The following is a 23,008-nucleotide window of genomic DNA, read 5'->3' as shown; positions in this document are numbered from 1 at the left end:
GGCCACGCCCCCTTGCTCTGCTAGATGGTTCAACCCTGCCACTCCCAAATGATGCTGCACATGCAGCTTCATTGATTCCTATGGCCACGCCCGGCCCAGATACACGTGATTGACTGATATGAGATGGAATGACACGTGCCCAAGGGAAAAAGTGTGCAGAGCACACTTTCTTATGAGCCTGGCGCCAAAGGCGCCAAGACTGGGTCCAACTGGACCCTTTAGGGGATGTGAACTGGGGTTCCTATCCAGTGGCCATGATGCTCATTGCCATTCCAGCCAGTCTGTCCAGTACTGCCTTTGATGGATGTTGGCCCTTAATGATATCCTGGCCGCTCCTGTCTCTCTCTGGGTCCCAAACTATGTTAAAAATCCCTCTGAGGAGAATCACCCCTTCAGCGAAGCCTTCTAATTTCCTCAGCGTCTGATATAAAAATGTCTCCTGTCCGGTGTTGGGAGTGTATATAGTGCCTATTGTCATCACCCTTTTTTCCAACTGTACAAGCAGAAAAATGAACCTCTCATTGGGCCTGCTAATGTTTGTTCTATTCTGGGCATTGGCCTGATAAAGTTGTGAAAACTGATGTATGCGTAACTTATGGCCATCTCCCTTTTTGATGTGTGTTTCCTGAAGTAATATCAGGTCTGCCCCGCCCCCCTCTTTTTATCTGTGCTCTTAACTTCTTCCTTTTTACCGGGGTATTCAGGCCCTGGACGTTATGTGAAAGAATTTACAACAGCCTCATCTTTACTTTATCCTATTCCCCCCTCCCAACCCACACCCCTGACTCCTATTATATCCCTATGGACTGTGTACTCTTTCATATTCCCAAAAATCTTCCATGCGGTCCCACATACCTTCCCCTGTGCCCCCCCAGCTTTTGCAACCCCCCCACCTATATCCGGTCTAGGCTCAGTATCCTAGGATGCTTCCCAACGAATTTAGGAACTGGCCCAAGTTTCCACCCAGACCCCAAGGTTGCACTAACCTTCTAAGATTCCAAGCGGCGCCCCACACCCTTTCCGTACAGGCCCACTCGTTCCTGTTGGATAGCATTCACTATTTTCTTACTGTCTGTCTGATCACCCCAATTATCTTTGCTTTCTTCCAGGCGCCTCAGGCAAATTATTTGTAACTGTCTGTAGATCGAATCAGTTTTAATTTTCCTACCCTCTTCGTCTGCCATGGGGACCTTTCACTTTATCTGTTCTCTTTCCTGTGCAGTAGACCACTCCCATGGCTTGTATCTCTTTTGTTGAGTCCCATGTCATTGATCCCGGGGGCTCTGCCTCTCTGTCCTCCATCCCCAGGATAGCCAAACCTTCAGCACTCTGCTGTCTGCCGTCCCATGGGAATAACAAGCCAAAACGGAAGGTCCATTTATAGGGGATTTTTGTTCTCCACCAATGTTGTTGTCACTGGCCCCCTTGCTCTTCTTTTCTGAAGTGTGGTAGCAGCCAAGTCTTGCAACAGGCTCACCTGTGAATTGTTGACTGAGATTGTAGTCTGGCCCCTAGCTGCCCTTAGGATTTTCTATTTCTCTTCGTAAGAGGCCAGCGCTGCCAGCACATGCCTCGGTCTGTTTCCCTCACCACTCCTATTGGGACTCACCCTATGTATCCGGTCCATCTGGATCTCTGCTGGGTTGGTGTCCATCAACAGAGTTGCAAAACATTGCTGCATCATTGATTTCAGATCTGCCTCCGAATGAGACTCTGGCAGGCCCTTGATTCTTATGTTACACCGTCTTGAACGGTTCTCCAGGTCCTCAACCTGAATTTCCAGGTTTTACGTAGCTGAGGCAATTTGCTCTAGTAGCTCTGAGATCTGGCGCACCTCCTTGTCGACTTCAGATAAGCCATGTTCTGCCAAGTCCACCCTATTTCTGTGGGAGTTGATTTCTTCCCTGATTTCCTTCAAGTAACTCTTCAGATATTCCTTCAGGTTAGCCATTTGTTCCTGGCGGGATACAGTCAACTTTTCCTCCATACTCTTTAAACATGCTTGCAAATGTTCTTTACTTAGGGCCATTTTGTCGGTTGTTGGGGAGTCTGACCGCCCTTCTGTTGTTGTCCCAACTCGCCTGGGGCAGCCTCTGCTGTGGACCGTTTCCTGCACCTTCCTAATTGGCCCCTCCTCGCACTTTTCTTGTTCGTCTGTGACACTGGAGTCTGCTTCCCTTTTATTCCAGGCATCTGAGTGTGTGTGCTCTAGTCGTTTTGTTTTGCTTTTTCGGTGTTAGTTTCGGCCCCTGCTGTGCTTACAGCCTTCCTTTTGATATCCCTCAGCTGCTGCAGCTCTGTCACCACCACCTCTTTTCATCCCCCAAATCCATACCACCACCGACTCTCCGTTCTGATGCTGAGGGCCCCAGCTTCACCCCTGGTCACCCTGTCAAATGTGTCTGTTTTTTTTAAATGGCAGGTGCAGGAATATAGGGGCTACACGGCCCTCTTCTAGGGCCCTGTTGATACTGCCTTTTTCTTTGCTTATCTCCTGGGTGGACGGGGCGCATAGTATTTAACCCTCTGATTGGGGGAGGGGCACCCTCGTATTTGTGCTAATGTGTTCTGTGCGGAGGCCCTTAGCAGGACCACACCGACTCTCCGATCGGATATTGCGCTCTGTGCGGGCTGCGTTGCCAATACTTCCCCGCTGAGTGGTGCATCGCCTGGGGCCTTCCTCCCGCTCACCTGTTTCCCTGTGTTGCGCTGGCTAGATGCCTGAGGTCCGCCTCTCCTGTGGGCTCTCTAGAATCGGATCACCTTTCTCGTGCCGGTTCTCTGCTGCAACCTCGTCTCTCACCGCCAAGGGGGACTGCCTCCTAACACCTTCAGTCCTGCCAGGATCACTCTTTGCCTGCACCCACGTCTCTTCTCCTCCGGCAGGGTGCTCTGGACTCACACGGCGTCCCCGCCCCGTCCCTCCCTATGTCGGGGAAGCCGACCAGCTGCTTCACTCTATGCCGCTTCGTAGGCTGTGATCCGTCTACCTCAATGTCTCCACTCCTTTTCTCTCAGGGGCTACATGTGTAATTTCCCCTTCTTGCTTCTATCGTTCACCCGCTTTATTTCTCCTATTGTGTGTCTGGTCATGAGCTCGTGGGAGTGCGACCTCTCTCTCCGGCGGCTATCTCGGAATAGGAAAGATCAGATTTTGATCAAATCGTTTAGTTATTTTGTGTTTTATCCAATTTCTTTTGAGATTCCACTATACTGCTCTCTTCAACCTCATCTACCATGTGCAGAATGAGAAATGTCCTAGAATTCTACCATGTGCAGATTATTGAGATATTTCCTAGAATTATTTTTCAATTGGTTGCGTCTGCCATTTTTTCACTTTTTCAATGCTTTCATAGAGCTTTTTCCTATGTGTACATTCTTCATTTGGGTGCTGTCTTTATTCTCCAGACTCAATACAGACTCACTTTTGTCTGGCCCTTCCCACTTATCAACTTTGTTTTGGGTGCAAGATTATTTGCCAATGACCGACTACTCAAGATATCTATTTTAACATTTGTTTCTGCTAACAGCAAAGTGTGTGCCGTAACCTCGTCCCTAATGTCATCATATAATTCTATAGAGGCACCAAGGCTCGCGTTCAAGACAGAAATACATGGGGACGTTAGTTTTATTAAGTCACCCGCTTCCCTCAATGTGCGGTGTAGGGCTTTTGGTTCTTTACAATTAGAATATTGTGCACCCGTGCTGATGGAAAGAAGCTCTAATAATTGTGAGAGGGACCCCGAGAGGATTACATCAATAGGAGGAATGGAGGCATGTTCAAAGTGGTGGACATTATTTACGTGATCTTCATTACTTTCAGACATTGAATCAATTTAATTATGACAATAAACATCCGCAACACCGCCCATGTTGCCTACAGTCTCCAAAAAACGAATGTCACTCAGAGTTCCCAACTCTTTTAGTCATACTCTCCAGGATATTACGGCATGAAATGGCAAATTTTGTGGCATGAAATGGCAAATTTTGCGTCACAAAACATCATTTATTGCAGCATTTTTGCAGCACATTTTCTATTGACTGGAGGGTGTGAGATTGGCACATTGCAAGAAAGAGGTAGTGTCCAAGACTACAAGAGAGCCAGGGTGTCATTATGGTCACCTTTTGTATCAATTTAAAAGGAAGAGTGCCAGATATTTCTGATTTGGCAGAACATTGTTTGTTTTGGCTATGTTTTTTGGTTTAATGTGCATGCTTGTTTAATATTATTGACAGTATTGATTATCAGTTGTCATTCTGAAAATATCCCCCTTCTATGTTCTCCAAACCCCAACCACAAACCTCTCACCAACACACCTCACACATCTCAGCAATTCCCCATCACAACTTGCGTTCTCGAAACTCTCACTCTGTCATACACATACTCATGTGCTCTGTCACACTGCCAAGTTACAATATGCACTCCACAGTCGATGCCACACTCCAAACCATACTGACAACTCACACCTTGTGCACCCCAATTCCTCCCGCAGTATACAATGCTTCATTCCTTCATGCTACGTTTGATTGTAGCATTCTTTGTCCCATTCTATTACACTCTTCCCTCATCCTTTCTCCCAATCTGCAGCTCACTGTCTCTTTCCAGTGAACCATCCCTCTCTAATCTTTGGCCCACTGCTCCCCCTGAGCAGACGCTCACCACTAGTTTATGTACCTCCACTCCCTCTCTGATTTCTGGCCAGCTTCTCCCTCTCTAATGGCTGGTCCACTGCCCCATTGCTTCCTCTCTGCTCTCTTGTCCACTGCTTCCCCCCTCTGACCCACTGCTCTCCCTCTGCCTTCTTGCCTACCACTCCACATCTCACCCATCAACCCCCCTCTCCCTCCTGTCCCTCTCATATTATGACAATTTGTACATTTAAGAAAATGTAGATGTAGGCCCAGGTACTAAAGAAATGGGGCATCTAAAGACAGAGCAAATGATATGCTATGTTTAGATAACCCATCTCAAAGGTGACCTGCACATTTCCACAGGGCTGAGCTGTGGCACAAATGATGTGCTGGTTGTTAACCAGCAGCCTTCTGTGTCAGAAGCGCTCTCCCGACAAGGTCCTACAGGCTCCCAGCGCATTTCTCTGTGATGGGCCTTTAAGGGTCTGTCACAGGCTATCGGTAGAAAGCCTGTGCCTTTTAGAACAGACCCACGTGTGCATGGACACGTGGGTCTGGAGGTGCGTATTTAAAAGAGATAGGTTTCTAAATAAAGTTTCCTTGGTGAAGGAAGCTGCGGTTCCTTGCTTCCCGTGTGTGCCTTTATTTCATACATTCTTGGAGGTAACAACTGGCGATGAAGTGTTTGCTGACTGGCATGTGTTTGACTTGCACGTGGCTGTGTCCCCTGCTGGGGGGGGAGGTCCAGTGCCCCACAGCCTCGCTGCAGTGACAGGAGAGGTGCTGGGCTGCCATGCAAGGTGGAGATTTCGGCGCCTAGTCAGCTGTGGAACAGCAAAGCGGCAAGCAGATTGGGGCACGACAGGCTACGGAGGAGATTTCGGTGCCTAGTCAGCTGTGGAGCAGCGAAGCGGCAAGCAGATTGGGGCACGACAGGCTATGGTGGATTTTGTTTGTAAACCACTTCCATTTTCACTGATTCCCCAGAATGACAAGGGCCCAGATTGCTGGCATGGGTGGAGGATTTTCAGGGATTTATCAGAGCTGCAGGTGAAGAGGCATCACAGTCCTTACTTGACATTTTTGTTAATCTTGCTCGGACCGAGATTAATGATTTGTGTAAGACTATCCCTTTGGGTGAAAGGGACACGTATGTGACCCTGATTGATGCATTGAGTAAGAAACTTGTGATCCAGCCCAATAGGGATTATGAAAGATATGTGTTTAATCAGCGTACCCAGCAAGGATAAGAAACTATTTGTGAGTTTGTCACCAGGCTTCGGCATAAACTGATACACTGCCAGTTTTCCCAGTTTTCTGATGACAAAGCTATAAAGTTACGTGTCATCGAAGGGTGTGTTTCATCGGCTTTTAGGAAGCAATTGTTTAAAAAGCCAATTTCCATTGATGAAGCTATTAATATGGCGGGCATTTATGAGAGAGTGGATGTCAAGGCGGCGGCTATGGAGGGCACTGCCGGGAGGCAGGGTGATCGTGTTGTGATGGCTGCGGTACAGACCCGTGATGAGAGGGGTCGGATTGGAGCTGTGAATCGGTCTGCATATCGGCAGTCGAATGCCCAAAGATTATGTTATCAGTGTGGGTTGTCTTTTCCATATGCTGGGGTGTGCCCGACTATTGCACAACTGTGTTCTAATTGTGTTTCAGGCTGTTTGTCAGGCTGGAAGGTATGGTTCTATTTCTTGTCTAGGGCCATGTCTGCTGATAATTGGAGACAAAGATATCAGGTGTTAGGGCGTCCACCCTCTGCCTCTCAAAGTTCATATTCTTCGTTTCAAGGCATGAGGCGGATGGAACAGGCGGATGCTTTTGGTCCTCGGAACTATGTCAGGGCTGTTGATGAAGTATCGGAGGGATATGATTATGGCCTAGTTCATGATCCGGAATAAAGTCACAGGTTGGATCCACAGGGATTTCCTGGGATGTATGACAATGCCCAGTTTTATGAGTTTAAATCTACTGGGGAGCAGGATTATTCCAATGAGTACGTGAACTTGGTACAAGATGGTTGGGAGGTGGAAGAGGCCCCAAGGGTGTTGATTGAACTGGGGGAGTTTACCCATGTGTCCTTGATAGATACTGGGGCAACTGTTAATGTTCTGGGAGAACAGGCCTTTATGTTGATGAATATGGATCTAAAATTGACCTCGTCTATGGCTAAGATATTTCAGTGGGGGGCTGTACAACCTTTGTAGTCTTTGGGCCAATTTCAAAGGGGGTTGGTGTATGAAAACAAATCAACGGATGCCATTTTTCATGTTATTAGGAGTCCTACTAAGGGGAGATGTCTCCTTAGTTATGCTACAGCTAACCAATTGGGACTGTTTGACATTCATTATGAGGTGAGTGATGTGCTACACTCAATGGAAAGACCAATGGAGAAAGTTAAGTCCCTTTGGATGATGGCTACAAGGACACCTGCTAAGCCCTTGTCTAAAGAGTCGGTTGAAGCTAGGTTTCCAACGTTGTTTGAGGGGTTGGGCAGACTCAAGGGGATGGTGGTCAAATTGCATATTGATGAGTCGGTCCGCCCCTTTCCTCAACATCCTCAGAGAGTGGGGTTTCATTTGCAAGCAGCTGTAATGAAGGAATTGGAGCAGCTCCTCTGTCATAACATCATTGAGCGGGCTACCGGACCTACTCTGTGAATATCCCCGTTGGTGGTAGTCCCAAAGGATTGTGGGAAGATTTGGCTATGTATTGATATGCGGATTGCAAATACCGCTATCCAAAGAGAGCGACATCCTGGGCCTAGCATTGAGGATATGATTGTGCAACTCATTCGTGCTACTCTGTTTTCAAAACTTGATTTGAATCAGGGTTATCACCAGTTGGAGTTACATCCGAATTCTCGGGCCATTACAACATTTTCAACGTATGATGGCCTGTTTCGGTATCGGAGATTGAATTTTGGCATTTCTTCATCCGCCAAGGTTTTCCAGAAAGCCATTTGCCAAGTAATTCTGCCTATAAAATGTACTTTGAATTATAGCAATGATATCTTGGCATATGGGTCATCTCAGGAAGAACATGACCAAGCCTTGGTGGCTACATGTGAGGTGTTGCAAAAAGCCGGGTTGACTCTTAATGCTGGTAAGTGTAACATCAAGAGGAAACTGAGGTTTTTTGGCCATATATTCTCTGATGCTGGTATGTCTGCTGACCCTGAGAAGTTTAGCACTATTGTGGAGTTGGCACCTCCCCTGCAAGTGGCTGAGGCACAATCTTTTTTGGGTATAGCTGGCTATTGTGCTAGGTATTTGCCGCATTATACCTCTGGAAATGCATTGGAGGGACAGGGCTTCCAAATCCTTGTCCTTTATTGATTTATCATGTATGTTCTGTCTTGTTTTCCGCACAGGAGGTAATGTGGGACTCCTGGTGGTGCGGCTCTTCTTCTTTTTGGTTTGGTGAAGAGACCCTTGGGATACCCTTATGGCACCCATGGGTGGGAGTACAGCCCTGTACTCCTAGTGTATGCTGAATTTGACAGATGCTCTGAGTGTCCACGATTTTGGGATACCCAGGCCCTGCCATTGTGATCAGTTGATTCCTGATAGGAAACAAGATGGCCACTGTAGCCTCTTGCTTTCTATCGCCTGTTACCTTACTTTTCCAGAAGTCCCGGGAAGCTCTGTCTCTGTCCTTCCCCCTGACTGTATGTTGGTTGGAAGTTCCATGTCAGACTGGCTGGAGCCTTCCCAGTGACTGTATGTTGTGGGTACGCCCGTGGGGTGGGACCTGGGTGAATGGAGTGTGTGACGAATACGCACTCCGTGTTGTGAGTGTCTAGTATCTGGTGGTTGACACAATGACTGAGACAGCCCTGCCCGAAACTGATATGAATGCCGTGTGTAGTGCTGAATGGCTGGGTACTTGTCCGAATCCACATCCCGTGTTGTGAGTGTCTGGATGGAGAAGAATGGCCTGAATGAGTCTGATTGGCTGCCTGACTGCCGTAATGTCCCTCTGAATGATTGGTTGCCTGAGTGTGACCCAGCTGAGTGAATGGGAGATCAACAGTATATCTGGGGGCCTCTCACTGCTAGAAATCATTCAGAAGCTGAAGTTGAAACTGATGCTTAACTTTGAAGCCCACTGGAAGAAGAAGAACTGCTGCTGCTGACCTTCGCTAATCTGAAAGCTCCTGTGCCTTCAAGGAACTGATCCAAGAGAGGACCTGGCTAGGAAACCTCTTCCCGAGCTACGAGGGACCATCGTGCACCAGCTGATCTTTGCCAAAGCTCCCCGGACGTCAGACCCTTGAAAGGGTGCCGACCGGAGATGGGGACCGCCGTGGAATCACGAAGAGAAGCGCCTGGACATTGAAGTCCATCACCGTCGACGACCGCCGTCGCTGACCGGAGCCGATGTGCTCCTTTGCCTAAGAACATTGAAACAAGGACTCCCTTGCTTATCCACGTCAACTGATTTTGTCCTGCGGGAGAAAGTCAAGGACGCTGACAACCGAGGAGAATCTGCCAGTGAGTTTCCCGCCACCCAAGGACCGCAGAGACGCCGGACGACTCGACGCCCTTGCTGGGCCAAAGCTCTTCATTAACTCTTTGCGGCAACAAACACTCGTCGTCGAGGTGCACCACACGCCTCAGTCTGCAGGACGTGTCCGACCGATCGTCAACGAGCACCGCAAGAACCGAAGCTGCTGCCGCAACAACAGTGTTCACCCTTTCCTCATGGGATCTCGACGATCTGTTGCTCCTGCCTTAAAGGGAGCCACTTAAGAAGGATCCGTTGACGACCCAACGCCAAACTCTGCTATTCCAGGTACATTGGGGTTGTAGAACTATTTAGAAGGAAATAAGACTCTTGTGAACAATATATGGACTGGGCTTGTACGATATATCTTTATTTACAGGTTGCCCAGGTGGGGGCTCCTCATACAGAACTGTGCATGGTGGTAGGTGCTCTGTATTCTGCCAATTGTTCTAACCAACTGCTTTCCTCCTATGTCTATTGTTGGTTCCCTTTATTAATTGATTTGTGTGACACTCTAAGTACATTTCATGCACTTAAATGAAATCCAATAGTAATTGTGTAATCGCATAGAACTGTGAATATATTTGCCATTGTAGATTAACTGAGCACAAAGTGAGTTATTGTGATTGTGTATATAACCTTGAACCTTAATTATATAAAGACTGTGTTTTCTCTAATACAGTGTGTGGACATTCCTTTGTCGGTGCTTGGGGACTACACTGTAGAACCAGCATGCATCACCTCCTGAGAGATAGGCCTTGATTGCTTGCCCACGTTTCACCAAACATAGAATTGTGTCTGGGGTATCTGTGCCTCTCCTCTACCACATAGAGAGCAGGAGTACCGACAATTTCTACCAGGATAATCTGGACCAAGAAGAAAGAATGGCCTTGAGAACTTTATGAATGGATAAATCAATCACGATAAAACCAGCTGACAAAGGCGGCAGCATAGTCGTTATGGATGCCGTCGACTATGATACCGAATGCTTACGGCTTTTGGGTGACCAAACAGCCTACAGACCTCTGAATCACGATCCTACCACAGATTTACAAGACAAAATCAAAAGCCTAACACAACATGCTTTGGAAGAAGGCTGGATCTACGAGGATGAACAGCAGTTCCTGAATAAAATACATCCACGGACACCAGCTTTCTACTTCCTACCTAAAATAAGGATGCCAAAAAACCCCCAGGGAGACCTATCGTGTCCGCATGTGACTCACTACTCAAACCTCTGTCTCTGTACACCGATTGTTTCTTAAAACCTTTTGTGGTCCAGATGCCCTCCAATCTAAAAGATACCACCAGCACCATCATCTTACGCAATCACGTCCACCTAAGACAGGATAGCCTACTCACGACTATGGACATCGAGGCACTCTACACTTCAATCCCACAAGCAGAAGGCCTAGAAGCCATTCGAGAGGTCCTCAATCAGAGAGGCAACAGCACTTCGACCCCCAGAGAGTTCATTCTGGAATGTACCAGACTGGCTGTGTCTGAAAACATTTTCTTATTTAACATTCTTTAAACAAATCAAAGCGGTCAGCAGGGGGGCCACCTTCGCCCCTGACATTGCCAACTTGTTTATGGCACAATACAAAAAGATGAACATTTTCTCGGACGAGAATCCATTTCTACCACATATCGGTCTGTGGAAGCGGTACATAGACGATGTTATACTGATCTGGAACAGATCATTGAGTGAACTACGGGGCTTCCACGAGTGGATTAACCAATGCAGCCCTCACATCAAGTTCACCATGCTATGGGATTACCACCAAATCGATTTTCTTGATCTTCATATATACAAGACATGAGAACACTTGAAGACTGAACTATATTGCAAACCGACGGACCGTAACAGTAGATTACATTTCCAGAGTTATCATCCACATGGCCTCAAATACAATCTCCACTATGGCCATTTTCTACGGATCCCGAGAAATTGCACCGAAGTTGAGAGATTCAAGAAACACGTAGAAGACCTACTTACTGAAAGAGGATACCCCGAAAGGCGATCAGAGAGGCCAGAAAAACAGCTACACATACCCCCAGGGATATCTGCCTAGAAGCCAAACCCAAAAAAGAACTTGACAGACTTGTCTGTGTCACAACATTTTGTCCATTGAGCGATATACAGAAGACCATTAAAAGAAACTGGCATTTGGTGAAACAAACATGGACACTGAGCAAAGACCCCTGTTTTGCTTTCAAGAAGAATTAGAATCTGAAAGACTCTCTAGTTAAAACTTTCCTGGAACCAGCCCTACGCATCAACAACACACTGTGGAACCTTCCAACTTTGTAGGACATTACAAATGTGGGAAATGCGTAGCATTTGCCCTCACCTTACAGATAAAAGTCTTTGAACGTAAGAATTTAAGTGGACACACCAACTGCAATACCAACGGTGTTATCTACATCATCGAATGCCCCTGTGGCCTTCTTTATGCAGGCAAAACCATTCGTCCGATCAAGATGCGTATATCAGAGCATCGATCTTGCATCAGAAATAATATCCCAGACAAACCTATGGTGGACCATTTCAGCCAGAAGAACTATAAGGCCACAGACCTAAAATGGTTTGTCATTCAAAAACTGGCACCAACCATGAGAGGAGGGGATCTCAACAAGACCTTGACCAAACTAGAACAGAGATGGGTCCATAAATTAGACACTGTACAATTGGACCTTAACATATCTGTCAAGTGGAAATCCTTTTTATGATCCCTTACAGAAAAATCTTCAAGATCACACCGAACAAATTTTTTTTTGTCCGTAGACCTGTGAGGTTTTACATACATGTTGCAAGATCTGTAGGAGAATTTAACATCATATAGTAATTTGTGTTTGTGTCATAATACATGTGACCTTTTACTGAGACCCTGCATGGCGTTAAGATCTGTACTGTCGGGGGGAAATTCTGCCGGGGTCGGCCGGGCCGTCCGCAGACCTCCGGGCAGGGAGGCCCCAACTCCTCCCGTATATCCCAAAAGAGATAGAGTATGAGACACACGCAAGAAGCAAGGTGACTCTGCTGTTTATTAAACAAAAACGGCAGGGATGGGTCAAGGAGCGTACGCGTCCGTCCTGACACACACACAATCGTGGGGCTCGCAGGCCCTTTTTACCTTAGTATGACGCGCTACTTGCGTCACCTTAGTAAGTTAGCAAAAAACCTATTGCCACTCTTAATTGGTTGCTCGAGTGGTAGGGTTAGTATAGCATACGTATAGAGAACAATATTAGTGGACGAGGGTTAGTCAGGTGATATATCTGGGTTGTCCCTACAATTAGATACATGAGGATTGTTACATGAAGACTACTGATGATTGGTCAATGTTAATAGCGTCAGTGATAAGAGCCCCATGTTCTGATTGGTGCGCCCGTGAGCTTCCCAGCTTGGGACCATCGCTGTTCCCAGCTCTCGGTGTACCTGTCATTTGCAACAATGTTTCACTATTAGTACGTGCAGACAATGTGAGGACTTATTCATGAGCTGGAAGGCCGACTACTCCCACTGTCGCAGATGTCCATTGAGCCTTTTAAGTGTGTCTGCCTGTGTCTTGTACCAAGGGATCCAGACGCCTTCTTTCTCCTGGACTTGGCATCCTGTCAGGTTCGGCTTGGTCACGTGAAGTGGGACCGTGTTTGAGGCAGAATTCTGCACAATTAATATTGTTTTTCTACTGTGTGCCTGGTTTAATTTGCAGGTGTGATTTTAACGTTGGTGCGCGGCGTGCGAGGTTGCAACATCGTGCCCTTGATGGTCTGCTTTCGGAATGTGGGTTTGCAACATTGCGACCTTGGCTGTCTGCTCTCGCCGGGCTCATTCTGCAGGATCAGCAACCTGACTCTTGTTCTTTTAACGTCCATGGGAGCTCTTGCTTGCGGCCTACTTAGGCCTGGTGTATAGGTGAAACCGTTTGGTGCACAGGCGCTTTAGGTTATAGTATCATATTGTCTTATGACCAGTATCGTGTCTTCGTTATATTTCTCATCATGGTACTTGGGTTTAGGAGAAGCGTAAGCAAGCTCTTTAGATGAGTTCATGATGCGTCTTGCGTTTCTGCATTTTGAGAGCCTATGTGGAAAATAATAAAGATGCACGTCCGTGAGTATGTCTGTCGCCTACGTCATAGCACTGAGTATATTCTTCGTGTGGATTGGTGCGGGAGTGTCCAGTGTGTATATTTACACAGGTGTGCTGACCGTTGGCTAGGTCATCATGGCATCTCTAACGACGTGTTGGTTTTAGTCTAGTTGATCCGTGCCGCAGGTGTCAGCATGGGCAGGGCGTGCTGCTGGGCAGGCAGATGGACACATCCGTATGTTCCTGTACCAGGGTATTTGGTCGTCTGGTAGATGAGCAAATTCTTCTCGTGGCGGGTGCCTGGGCCGTGATCCTTTAGGCCAGGCGCGAGAGGGGAAGGACGGGAGCCTGTTTTTCAATTCTCCCACTTCAGTCCCCCCTCTGGTCGACTTGTCGACCACAAACATATCCTTTTCGTGATCTCCTCTTACTCTCCATATTTTGGTTATTCCACCTAAATGTCCATAGTGGTTAACATGATCTTCAAATGACCAGTACATGTATTCACAGGTTCCTCCAGGAGTACAGTATACCCATTTCCCTATGTAACTCCTGGGGTTTCTTGGGTTCTCGATCTTCACTGAGGGTGGGTCCAGATGGTTGGTGATGATCTGGTTTCGCAGCTTCTCCCTCTCTTGTATTATTATGCCTGCGTGTTAGCCGTCATCTGCTGGCATCAAGGGGTGCATACCGACCATTTCAAGCAACTCGTCGGTGGTGCGTGCCTTCCGGGCCTTCCAAAATCTTATTATGATCAGTGTAGCTCCAGCCAAAATAGTACAAACAACTATAATTTTTAGTCCATCTGACAGCCAAGTTGGCATCCATGACCATAATAGCGAAAACCAGCTCTCATCCTTTTTCACACCTTTACTTTCATCCATCATTTTGGAGTGCATCTGGGCCAATTGTGAAACTGCTTCTGTCAGTGTACCGTTGTCAGCATCGTTGGCGGGAATGAACGTGCAGCATGATTGTCCTATCTTTGCGCATACTCCTCCTTCCATGGCTGTGAGGAGGTCCAATACATATCTGTTCTGGAGCGCTACCATCCTTACAGCTCGCAACTCCTCTTTTATTGCGTTGAATCCATTTACTGTAGAATTGATGGTCATCATTAGTTCCCATCTAGTTATCTGGAGCCATTTTGCGTTTGCGTAAGCCTGCAGTCCCGGATGGATTATTGAGGAGAAGAACATTGCTGCTCTGCTGAATAGTCTGTGTTCTGGCGGAATTGAAGTGAGGGCCGTTTCCGACCTTCCCCATAGGTAATTTCCAGTCAGAGGTTCTCCTTGTCTTTTCCTTCTATTTAGGACGGTATTATTGCCGTTGGTCCTGTTCCCTTGCTCCTCCTGAGGTGGTCCAGATCTCTTCTTTCTCTTGTCCCCTTCATCCATTTTGGGAAAGTTCGCCACATTCACATGCTTCTTGGGTACCACTAGTGATGGTACATTGACATGCACCATCGTGCATACACCATTCCACAGAGGGGGCAGTGTGTGGTATGCCTTTTCTCCACAGGCCCAGTAATGGTCCATTATTACTGCTGTTCCTGCTCCCCCCTCAGGTAACTCCATCACGCTGGCACAATTGGTGTTGTATCCTACGTCCACTTCTCCTTTATGTTGGTAGCATACCTTAGGCGCAGTCAGCGGCAGTATTGTTATTGGGTCTTCATCCGTCTCTATCCATGTGAGCATTGGTACGTACTTGATCCAAGTCGTCCAACATCTGTGGTTGTGTGCCTCGATAGTTGAGATAGTTTCCTTTGTTACCATGTTGCTTCCAATCACTCCTATCTCCCAATTGTTGTCCAAGTACACCTTCCCCGTTATCGTCACCAGTGGCCTCTCCCAGCATCCTAGTTTACCAGGAACTTCAGTGGCATACCAATCACATGGTAAATACTGCAGTGTTACTTTCTTTGTTTCCCCTTTTGCAGGACCACTTGTTATGTATCTGAATGCTTCAGCATGTAAACTGCTCTTGTGGTAACTCAAATAAGTCTTGAGGAAGTTGTTTTCGTATGGGTATGAATCTCGTGTTTTCCACACCATATGCACCACTGTCCCTTGAAATCTTCCTTTCGTTTGGAACAGTGCCAAGTATATTATGCATCGTGCTGTCTTTTCATCTATTTCTGTGGCAGCAAATGTTCGGGAAGCGCTCATGGCGTATGGTATTAATGAGCAAACGTAGCAGCTGTCTTCTGTTGTCTGCTTACCAATGCGGGTCATGTGTTGGTACCATATGTTGTTTGAGACGTGTGCTGAATCTTGTATATAATTATCAATAGCTTTATTATCTGAATATGTGCTGCGTTGAACTCTATTTTGCTTGTGTATCATTTTACTAGTATCACCTGACGTAACACCTGTTGCAGCTGGGGATGGGGGTGCATTAGGTTTGGGTACAGCAATAATATTGATAGCACAGCTGTACTGCCATACAGAGGCAGCCAAGAACCCGGTGATCATCAAAATCCCTATTATTTTTATTACGTATGCTAATTTCACCGGCATTTTTGCTCTTACCTTGCTGCGGTCCGGCAGCGTATTCTTGCGACGTTAAAGTTGCCCGCCTGAAAATTCTCAATATGCTGGTTATTAAATGTTAGTTGTTGTTGTTTAAGCTCTCCCTATCAGGTAGTCATTCAGTGCCCAGGGGAAGAGCTGTTCCCACGCCAATCTAAGCGATCTATCTCTTAGGGCAGGCAAGTATGGGTGGAGGTGGGGCATTGAGTATTCTATGGCCAAGAGGAATGCTGTGTAGTACACACGTACCCTTCTCTTTTTCAGGTACGTTGGCCTTTTTATTTCATATACAAATTGGTGTGACAATTCTTTTGGGTAGTCATCGTCTGAGGGTACCATCTACTCCTGGGCAGTGAATTTGTTAGTTATATATTTCTGAGCAGTACACTAATACGCAGTTCCTGCATGTGCAAGAGAAAAGAAAAGAAAGCATTCACGTGTTTACATGTGTACTTGTGCAATACAATGTCCTTTAGTTCATTTATTACTCGTAGTGAGGGTAGGGGTCCATGGGCAGGGGGTTTGGGCTCAACTGGCGGAAGTATTTTTACTCTTTGAGCGTGTGACCATGGGGTGGGCAGTATGGGGATCACCCTTTTCTTCTTTAGTTATTGTCTCTGGGGAATCTGGGGAGTGACAGGGTAAGGGAACACTTGGGTCGTTGACTGTGATAGAACTCTCTTCCTCCGTCGGTGATGTTGTTGTTGTTCTTCCAATGGACCTGTCGGTGGTGCTGGGGTGGGTCTGGAGTTTGTAGATCTTTACATCGTGTAGGTGGTTCCAGGTACGCTTATCCTGTAGCTTTACTGCTCTCGTTGATACCTCCTCTACCAGATGGGGGCCAGTAAATCGTGGACTGTTCCACTTCCTATTGAAATTGCGAAGTAGTACGTGGTCACCTTTAGCAATTTTACACAGTCTTTCTTTTTCCATTTCTTTATCCGCGTCTTCTTGTTGATTGCTGTTAGACCCGCCCCGTGTGCGCTCGAGCTGTTGAGACACAAACACTACACTAGTAATCAAAGAAGACACATATTGGTACATTTCATCACCAAGAACACACGCTGTGCTTTCGTGGTCGGTAAATGCTCTTGATGTTGGCGTTAGGGGAAGTCGCATTTGACGTCCGGTAACCACCTCGTGTGGGGTGAGGTGGTGGTGGGACCCTGGTCTATTCCTTAGCTCGAATAGGGCTAATGGAAGGCAATATAACCAACTGTTCTTTGTTGTTTGCTGTATCTTTGCAATTGCCTCCTTTAATAGGCCATTCAGGCGTTCACATACACCGTTGGCCTGTGGGTGGTATGCACATGCAAATGTATGCTTTATGTTCAGCAAGGATGTGATGTGCTGGAACATTTCGTTTGCGAAATGTGGGCCATTGTCTGACCTTAACACCTCGCACACTCCCCACCTTGGGAAGACCTCCCTCACTAGGAATTTAGCTGCTCTAAATGCATCTGGGTGCGAACAGGGTCCTGCTTCAATCCACCTAGAGAATGGGCATACTACTACGATCATATACCTATTTCCTTGACATATGTTGATCATATCAACATAGTCAATATGGAGATGCCGGAAAGGTCCCTCTGGCCGGGGTATAGTACCTCTTACCACCTTTAGAGTATGGCCGGCCGTAAACTGTTGACATGTGAGACAATTACTGATAAAGTTTGACACATGAGAATTTAGCTCGGGGCAGAACCAGTCTTCCCTAATTCATGCTGCAATTACTTCCTTGCCTGTGTGGGCTGGATGATGTAGTTGGCTCAGGGCAGTGTCCAAAAGTGCCAATGGCATTACAATTTTTCCAGTGCCACCCTGGCGCCATAGTGTGTCAGTTGGTGACATTGTGCATCCTCTTTTTACCCATATTTCTTTTTCGGCCATTGGTGCAGCCGCTTGTAGCTCCATAATCTGCGTGGCCGGGAGATGGGTGTACCCTTCTCTTATCAACATCTCCTTAGCCATTCCCCTCCCTCTCCCTCTCTGTGACTCTGGGGGGGTCCATATCTCACCAAAGTATGCAGCATACTTCGCATGTGCGTCTGCTGCTGCATTCCCCTTCGAGACGTGGTCTTCACCATTGGTGTGTGCGGTGCATTTTACTAAAGCTAATTCTTGGGGGTCATTTATTACTTCAATTAGTTCAGCCAATAAGAGAGCATGTTGCACTGGAGTGCCATCAGCTCTCCTAAACCCCCTTCTTCTCCATTTCGACAGCCCTGAGTGGACAGTGGATGTAACATATGCGCTGTCGGAGTATATGGTCACTCGTTTGTCAAAGCTTTCCTTCAATGCCAAGATCAGTGCAACTAGCTCCGCTGCTTGAGCGGAGAAATGCTGTGGTAATTGTACACATTTTATTGCCACATACACCGGTACCTCCATCATTTTTACCACTGCTGCCCCAGTTCTCCTTATACCATCCCCTTGATCGATAGTTGATGACCCATCAATAAATAAGAGCTCACCACCCTCCAGTGCGTTTTCTTCAACCTTTCTAGTACATGAGTACATTTCAGTTATTTCCGTACAGTCATGGGCATAATCTCCCTCCTCAATTACTTCTGCTAGGAATCTTGCAGGGTTGACCGTGCTACATCTAACAATTGATAGTTCAGCTCTTGATAAAATGATCTCATAACCTGATGCTCTTTGCGTGGTTAGAGTGGACTTAGGTTTATTCAATATCGCAAATAGTGCATGTTCCACAAACAGTGTAGTTGGGCACCCCATAGTGATTGCTGATGCCTTTTCCACTGCAAAAGCAGCTGCCGTGAGACCTTGTTCGCAAGGGAAGTGGCCTAACATCACAGGATCTAAGTGGCCGCTGTAAAATGCTACTGGTTTGTAGCCTATGCTTATTTTCTGAGCCAACACTGCTTTCATTACTGCTGAATCGCAATGTGAGAATATGAAAAATTGTCGCTCATAGTCTGGGGATGCCAGTACTGGAGCAGTTGATATTGCATCTTTCAATTCATCAAAAGCCTCTTTCATTTCCATCGTCCACCCCAGCTTTTTCTCCCCTTTATTAGCTTCCCTTAACGCCTCAAGCACGGGTCCTATGTACGAGCTGTAATCAAACACCCACGCTCTACAGTAGTTGCACAGCCCCAGGAACTGCTGCAGTTCCCTCACAGTTTGTGGCATTGGAGTGTTTGAAATTGCCTGTGCTCTTTGTGGTGCAATCTTTCTTCCATGTTGGGATATAAGTTGACCAATGTAAAGTACCTGTTCTTGACAGTATTGTATCTTTTCCATGTCTACCTTGTAACCTTTTTCAGCCAATATTGTCAACATCTTTAAGGAGTCCTCTCTGCATGTTCTTTCGTTTGTACTGCAAATTATTATGTCATCCACATACTGCAACACTGTGCTTTCCACTTCAATGTTACCCAAATCCATCTGTATCACTCTATTGAAAATTGAGGGTGATTCGCAATACCCTTGTGGCAATCTAGTGTGTTTCCACTTTGTGTTTCTGTAAGTGAAGCTCGTCAGATCTTGTGAGTCTGGGTGTAATGGTATTGAGAAAAAAGCATTTTTAAGGTCGATCACTGTAAATCGTGATGCCTCTGCTGGGATGCCACACAATATCGTGGCCGGGTTTGCTGCTACGGGATATTCCGCTTCTACTATGTTGTTCAAGGGCCTGAGGTCCTGTATGAAGCGCCAAGACCCCCCCTTAGCCTTGCGCACTGGGTACACAGCCGTGTTACAAGGTGATTCCGAGGGGACCAATATGCCATTATTTATAAGGGCCGTTATGGTTTCATATATACCCTCATCTGCCTCTTTTGATAGTGGGTACTGTTTTACTCTGGGGAGTATTGCACCTTTTTTCAATTTTATCCTTACTCCCCCTATACTTTTTATGCACCCCACGTCATAGGGGCCAGTAGTCCACAATGACTTGGGTACCTTTGACATATCTTCCTTAAAGAAGGGGACTGGGGTGCATGCGGGTGCCTCGAGCGCCATTGCAATTTTCTGTGCTACTTGTTTGTAAGCCACTCTTAGCCATATTTCCACACTCATCATGAACACTATTTCACCTAATTCCTTTTCATCTGAGAACAGCTCCTCATCTGACACCTGGGTGAGCCTACATCCTTCTGCTAATGCTATCACGGCCCTCCATGCTCTTCCTTCTCTGTCTTGGGCATGTACAGCAATGTAATCAGCTGTTGCAATAATGCTCTCAATGTCCATTACGATCACCTTTCCTTCTAGTTCATTAACAGGTGCTTCTGGTCTGAACAGGTAGGCTGCTGGCCTCCTCCATATTTTCCCTTCTATCCCTGGCATCCATGCAATTGCCATATCTGTTCCATACTGGAATAGTTTGCCATCTACTGGCTCCGCCTTAATCGCTGTCTGTCCGCAGTATGCTTGCATAATCTGTCGTGCTGCGAGCATGTTAATCCCTGGAGTAGAGCAAATTATGCCGTCCTCAGTAAAGGAGATCATCATATTCAACCTGTTCATTATGTCTCTCCCCAGTATATTTACTGGTGAGGCACTATAATATAGAAGTGGAACTGACGGATCATAATCTCCAATAGATAAGGGAATGTTATCAGTAAAGGGAACCAACCCTCTAGCCCCAGAGAATCCTTGGGTGTTCATGGCTTCGCCTGACATCTTAAATTTACCTTCCCTTATGCAAGACCGGGTTGCCCCGGTGTCAACAAGGAATGACAATTTTTTGTCACCTATCGTTACCTCTATGCGTGGCTCCTCCGCACTATTAGGTGTTAATGACAGGATGGGACACACCAAGGCCGTCTGTGGGCTGTCCTATTGAGGGTACAATGATTGGCCATTTCCTGTGTAAGGGTTGTGTCCCAAGACCGTCACCCTACCCAGTTGTGTTTGTTGTGCTTGGGGTGGCTGTGTCATCTCTACCTGTTGTTGTGGCAGTGAATACGTCTGTGGCTGCTGTTGTGTTAATTGTTGTTGTTGTTCATTTCCCTTTTGCAAAGTCTGCTGTTGCTGTAGGCCCTGCTGTTCTTGTGAGGGCCTTGGTTGTCCCTGTTCACTCCATGATGGTGTACCTGGTCTAATTCTACACGTGCGTGACATGTGCCCTAATAGTCCACAACTCCAACACACCGGCGGTTCCCTACTTTGCCATGGAAAGCTCTCTGTGTTGTCCTGGTATACTGGTTGCCCTGTGGGGTAGGGATTTCTAAGTCCTCCCACCTGTTGTTGGGTGTTATATCCGTATCCTCTCCCTCTCATAAATACTCCTCTCCCCCTGTTATAATTATAATACCCAGCTCCTGCCATTGTATGTCCTCCTCCCATGTTGGTCATGTATGGTTGTATTGGCGGCGCCTGTTGTGTTACAGTCTGTGGAGGTGGTATTTGGGCAGAATCTTGTGCAGCCACTACTTGTGTGGGGCTTTGGGTCATTGTTGTGGGCGTAGTTATTAGTGCCCCTTCCATTGTGTATTTAGTAAGTTTTTTCTGTACTAGTTTAGCCTCTTCCGTTTTCCTGATCTCTTCCTTTTGTTTCATTTTCCCTTGCCATGTCCTGCAATGATGCACTATAGTAAGTTGTATTTCTGGCCATGGTTTTGCTTCCATTCCCACTACTTTCTTTAGTTGTTTCTGAACTCCTTCTGGGAGCCCTTGTACTAGTATATGATAGAATATTGCTGGTGTTTTATCCCATTGCTCTCTCGTTTCCATGCGCCACTTCTCTTGGATCTCCTGGATATAATCAACAGGATCTTCATTCTCACGCATCTTGCGAGAGGTAATTGCTCCTATGTCTGATGTGTCTGGGTACTGTACCCTCAGTGCCTGCCATAGTGCATGTCTGCAGTTTGCGAATGGTGCCCCATCGTGCGAGGTGTTTGTTATTGTTACCCCATGGAATCCCGCTCTCTTCCAAATGTCATCCGCTCTATCCCCTAATATTGATATTAACAGGCCCTTTACATCTCCTACTGCCAGTTTCTGTCCTGCGGTGTGTTTTTCCATTTCATATATCCACTTACCCGCACCTCCACTTAATGATGGGAGCCTGCATTTTATATTTTCTTTATCGGTATGCTTCCAAGGGACATACTGCGGTCTAACCCCTCCTCTCTCTAAAAGTGGCATCAAGTTGTGTCTCGTTTCACCCTTTGTGTTCCATAATACCGAGTCCTCACACCCTTCCTCCTCTTCCCTTTCTTCTACATCTTCAATTTCGTCCGTATTTCCCCTGCTCGTAACTCTTTCTTCTCCATCTTTTCCTGTGTTTAATGTGGGCATGTGTATTCGTCTTTCCTGCCTGCGACTAGGGAGGTTTCTAAGCCGATATACATAGGGTGTCAGTTCATCTGTGAAGGGCGCAAGTTTTATTTTGCGTAACGAGCGTGAGGTGGTTGAACATGTAGGGTGCGATGGGGGGGCGTGATGGTGATGGGGATGGTGCGGCCTCATGTGTCTGTCTTTCCACTATTCCTCGCTCTCCCTCCTCACTTCTCTCCAGTTCACCCTTTCTCCTACTGATCCATGGTGAGTCTGTGTTGGTCCGGGTGATGTATAGTTTGTCTAAACTTTCCCTTTCACTGTTTCTTCCTTCCTTCTCCACTCCTTCTTCTTCCTCACTGCAAAAGTCAGTCATAAACGGCAACCCCCACTCGGTCTTTTTCCCCTTGATGGTTACTGTTTGTAAGTCTATTAGGTCCAGTTCTCCTGTTTCTCCTTTATCAACCACTCCCCTTTGTGCTGATGTTGTTGCTACTTCTGTGTTTCTATATACATCCCCCCATTCTCCACTCACCCTACTCCTATCTTCTCTTTCTCCTTCATTTCTCTCCTCCATCTCCCTACTATTTTCTTCCCTTTTCCTTTTTAATTCCTCCATCACTTCACTTCTCATCTGTTCTAGTATTCTTTCATCCTCCTTCTTCCTTTCCCATTTCACCCTTTCTCTTTCTACTATACTCTCTATCACCTTCCCTTCTTCATATTTCTTAGTTGTTTCTGATAGTAACCTCCTCTTCCACATTGCCATTTCTTTTTCTTTTTCTTCTTCTTCCCTTTTCTTTTCTCGCAGTACTACTCTTGATACCCTTTCTGCTGCTGCGTTTACCCTTTCAGCTTCTCTCCTTTGCTCCTCCGTTCGTTCCCGTATTTTTTCCAATTCGTTCTTACCTTCTTTCCTTTTCCTTGCTCTCTCTTTCTCCTCCCTTTCAAGCTGCTTGATCAATTAATTCTG

The sequence above is a fragment of the Ambystoma mexicanum genome, chromosome 4q, assembly GCF_040938575.1.
Source record: "Ambystoma mexicanum isolate Mex_15411 chromosome 4q, UKY_AmexF1_1, whole genome shotgun sequence".
Lineage (NCBI taxonomy): Eukaryota > Metazoa > Chordata > Amphibia > Caudata > Ambystomatidae > Ambystoma > Ambystoma mexicanum.
Note: the sequence above shows the minus strand (reverse complement) of the source record.